The following is a 5,018-nucleotide window of genomic DNA, read 5'->3' as shown; positions in this document are numbered from 1 at the left end:
ACCGACAGCGGTAACCCCGGGCCCTCGCATGCAGGACATCGACGAGCCGCCCGCGGCAGCGGCACCCGCCGAAAGTCCATAACGCCAACCGTCCCGGCGCCCACCCGAGACACTGCATCCCGCATCGGCCCCACGGGACGGGGGCTGAGCCGCGGCTGGCTGCGACCGCACGGAGCAACGCCGCGCTCCAGAAAGAGCCCCCCGGTGCCAGGAGAGAGACCCGAACGACACCTCTTCGTGTGACACAGGCTGGGAGAAGTCCAGCGTTAACGTTTCCAGTACTTTCTTAGAGAAAAAGCAAGCGAGTCCCAAAGAAAAAGCTTGCTGAAGGGAACCGGTGTCAGCGCTGACCACAGACACAGTGACTCTTCTGGCCTTTCCTCCCAAAAAAGCACATTACAAATTTGAAGCACACGGAAACACAACTTCGCATTAGCACTCCACGGTGCGGTACCACGGGATACAGGTGAGTAAGAGGAAAACTCTCCAGAACGAAACGCCGTCGCAGGCTTTACTGCCCTCCGCTGCAAGCGTCATACGGGTTGCGCTGACCTGCCTCCGGCCGGCGTACAGCAATCCATTAAACACCCTCCCCAGGCACTCCATGGAGCAGGGTGTCTTCCTCCGGGAGAAGGAGGAATAAACAACATGTGACACACCAGTCACATTACCGAACAGGTGATGGAGAAGCACCCTCATGCCATAGTGATAAGCAGCGTACAAGAGCCGAGACAAATAAAATCCAGTTTTACCGGAAACTTCTCAGATATCGAGAACCTTTCCTGGTTTTCCAAGTGTGGTACTTCACAGGGTTTTCTTGAGCCTCCATGTTCTTTTCCCTAGTAGGTCGCTGCTCTTGAACAAAACAGATGCGGCGAAATACCTCGCTGTAGATGCAGAGCCAGACCTACACCAAAGGCCACACACATCTCATCAGCACAAACAACAACTAGACGTGAGTGCCCTTTGAGGGCTGTCGGCCAGAAACACCCGTACACACCCAAGTTCTCACTCGCAGGGGTCTGACCGACATCTACGACGTTTTAGAAATTGCTTTTGAATGCACATAATGCAAGAAATGCCATTAACAAACACGTAACAGGCTGAGCGATTGGCGCAAGTCTTCCCCCTCTCCTTAACGATGAGTTCTTGGCAGACTTTCTAAGAGGTTTATACTGCTGTTGCTCCAGTGAACAATTAAAGGGGAAAGAGTCATTTGGCCCTTCGCATTCCAAAACTCTGCATCTATTTTTGCAGGAGCTGTAGGAAGACAACCTGTGACTCAGGTTTCCCCCCTCGCAGCCTCCAGCAACCAGAAAACCTCCTGCTCCTGTTGGAAGGAGGTGACAACTTGATGTTTTGAAGCCACTTTTACGTATCCTAACGGACCAAACCATAAATCTATGCAGGAAGCCGGCACGCTAAATTGTGCAATACTGCAAGGTGAGACAGAAGATTTTATTCCCACCTGATGTTAGAAACAACATAGGGGTTATGTATCTTCAACCCTTATGGAAGCTGCACACAGCTTTTGAGTCAGGTAATACCCTGTGCTTCCCATAAGCTGGGCGTTACCCAAGATACAGGAGGCTTCCCATGGATTAGGTTAATACCATGGATCAAATACAGATACCACTGTGCGCTGTACAAGTAACGCACAAACTTGAATCATCCCATGGTTCCTGCCTGAGGGCTGTGAGATTCCCAGGTCCGTATTTAGCAAGAGCTATATCCATCTCCCTTGACTTCTCCTGTCACTCACCACCACCATTGCAGCCTTGCAGTAAAAGGAATTGAAGACAACACACCTCAAAGTTGCAGAAACAAACCAGAAATGAGGCCGGAAAGCTAGGATAGCTTCTGAACACACGTTTTGGGTCAAATGCAAACCTGCCAACTTTGGAAACAAAAAATCTGGAGAACTGCTCATCTGATCAACCAGTTGAAACACACCTGAAGCCCACATCAGCAGAGCTATCACTCAGACACAGTGGAAGATGCTCTTGGAGAAGAACCAGGTGAAACAAACCAATAAATCCTGGAGCTCTGCAATGTCTTAAGTCACAAATGAAACCTCAAAGGCAAGCACTGGGATTCAGGCCGTTAGTCGTCTTCAGCACAGACTTTGTGGCTAGAATAAGGCAAAGTGAGAAAACCCATTGCAGACAAGAGCCTTAGAGATTACTTGATATTAAAATTGGGATGTTTTGTTCTTTCAAAGGCTAAAATAGGAGCGATGCTCTCTTAAATAGGCATAAAAGGCAGAAACAGGAAATATCTCAAAGAAGTGAACTTCCTAAGAAAAAACATACACAAATGGAAACCAAGTATGCATGCTGGACATCTCATTTCCACAGGACACTGGTAACGCAAGAGTTAGCCATGCAATACAGCAGCCAGTGAAATCGCTCACTGACGTGGCTGGTGAGCCAAAAAGATGCAAAACCAACTATTTACACCAAAGGCAAAGTAGTATCCGGTGTGATAACAAAGCTTATGTGGTAGATGTTGAAAAGGACCTCACTCAATGTCTGGGGAAGGGAAGGGAATTTGGTGTTTGTTCAAGGAAAAGCATTCCATCACCCTTTGACAGAGCAGGGACACAGTCCTCTTGCCTGTGGTTGACGGTGGGACCGCAGGACAGCAGCCCCATTTCCTAAGGAACGCGGCGGACGGCGCAAGGCCAGAGATGCAATGACCAGCAAATAACTGGCACCTTTGCGTCTCCTCTGCAGTGGTAAGTAAAGCCCACACAAAGAGGGATTTCCTCCCTTGTGTTTTGTCACCGCCAATCCCCTTTGGAGGCTTTAGAAGATTTTTAGACTGGTTTCTGAAGGGAGCAAGGCTGGTACATGATCGGCAGTACGGTCCAGCGTATCAGGGCGTAAATCTTGTACATGCGGGTACTCGTGGAGTTCACTGACACTTTGTGAACTGGACGACAGACACTGCCGGGCTGTGGTTTAGCGAGCCATACTGTGGTCGAGCAGACAGCAGGGGCAGGGGAGAGGATACGGAATGAATTCCCCAGACAACATCTGCTGTTTGTTATTTTTACAATTCTTTGTTACAAAGCTGTAGAATCAGCAAGAAAAGAAATTTCTCAGAAATCCTCATATGATAGGGCTGGCCATTACACTCCCTTTTCTAGTGAATGCTGAACACGTACCTTTGCCAGACTGAAGGGTATAAGGACTCCAAATGAACTGGCTAAACATGTAACAGTAGTTTTAAATAGCAAAGTCAGATGTGTCATGTTCTCCCTCCAACCTCAGTCCCGCTGGCTCCCACATCCTCTCCTCATACCACGTGCATGGTGTTTGCTTATAAGCGCTGTAAATAAGACAGATTAAGGATTTTGGATGCAGTCAGGACTTCACTGACATCACCAGCAACAGTCCAGCTGGCTTAGGAAGCACATTCGTTAACACCACACCAGTGATCGCTGGCTGACGGGCACCGACAAATCCTGGTAAATGGCTCTTTCCCAAATGCATTCTTATCAAATTACATGTTTTGCCTGGCTTCCAGCTGGAGTTAATGAATGCCACATACCTGTCTCAAACTGCGCTTGGCATTTCCAATCTAATGACCTCAGGACACTGTGGGGGGGATTAAACGAGGTAGAAGAAAACGAGGCAGAAGAAAACTGATGGAAACAGGCAGCAGCTTGGCCAGATGTAAGAGCGTCAATAGCAGGATCCCAGTCTCTAACCCTCTACTTTTATATAGCTGAGTGCGCCATTCTCTTCCATTAATCACTGAGTCTCATTCAGAAAGCACTCAGAGGTAGATCTCTACAGCTCTCTGAGCATAACAAAGAAGGGCCGAGACTAGGCAAGGGGGGGTCTCCCAGTGCCAATCGCTTTGTATAAAGGGCAGGGCAGTTAGGACAAAAAAAAAAAATTATGCTACTTGACTATCCAAGCAGGACTAGTTCCTCCTCTGGGCAGGGAGATGGTCTAGACGACTCTTGAAATCCCTTCCCTGTTTTCCTATTAATGGGAAGTTTGCTCAAGGGGCCGAGTCCCATTTATTTTCAAAAGACTTCCAGAGTCACACTGAGGGGAGCTCAAGGGAACAGAGACACAGTTTCACCCCTCCCAGCTCTAAGCCTCCTCCAAGCAGCACGTGGCTGTCCAGCTCCCTCCGGACAGTGACCCGCTGCTGCCCCGGCTGGTATTTCCTTGCTGCCACCTCTTACCTCCAACAGCGTTCCCAGCCCCTTTGGACACGACCTGTCCCCCAGCAATTAACGTGGTAAAGTCTGAAACATCAGGCCCTAAAGCATGAGTTTCATTTACACCCATTTCAAAGGTGCTTTACGCTGACAGAATGGTGTAAAACCTGCGTAAAACGCACACTCGATGTGATCTTTCCTTTGCCTTCCCTAGTGCTGCAAACGAAATCCACTGCCACCCACATGCTATGCAATCTTTAAGCTATTTCTAAAGCCGCTCGGAAGCCTCTTAATCATTAAAGAAGGGCTTAGTGGGACAGCTGGCCATCACGTCCAACAGACAAACCAATTCCTGTTGCAGGTCAGAGGAAATCTGACTCCAGGCGTACCAGTACACAGCTCTCCAGCCCAACAACAGTCATTAACCGTCAGCGAACAAGCCAAAGCCACTGCTCCGTCAGGAAGGTGGTACTACCCTACACGGGGGACTTTCACTCTAATACTATGGGGAGCTGTTTGCCTAAACCCTCTCTCCCGCCAAGAGCGCAGGGAGAAGCGGCTCTCCGTACCTGCCAGAGCCGCTCCGGGTGCCGGGCTGCTGCCTCAGTGCTCAGCCCAGGCTCGAGGGAAGCTGCGAGGGCGCACGCAGCCCAGCGAGCCCCGGCCGCTCGGGGAGCCTCTCCCTGCCGCCGCCTCAGCCGAGGCGGATGAACTCACTCTGCTTGTTACCGTGCCACACCCTGACACACGGGAGCGGAGCCCGAGGTGAGGCCTTCCCCGGTGCTAACAGCAGGCGGCGGCTCCCCCCCGGGGGGGGGGCACGGGGCGGCCCCCACCC

Source organism: Aptenodytes forsteri, unplaced genomic scaffold (assembly GCF_000699145.1).
Source record: "Aptenodytes forsteri isolate BGI_AS27 unplaced genomic scaffold, ASM69914v1 Scaffold298, whole genome shotgun sequence".
In the NCBI taxonomy this organism is placed as follows: Eukaryota; Metazoa; Chordata; class Aves; order Sphenisciformes; family Spheniscidae; genus Aptenodytes; species Aptenodytes forsteri.
The sequence above is the reverse complement of the archived record's forward strand: the minus strand, read 5'-3'. Positions refer to the sequence as shown.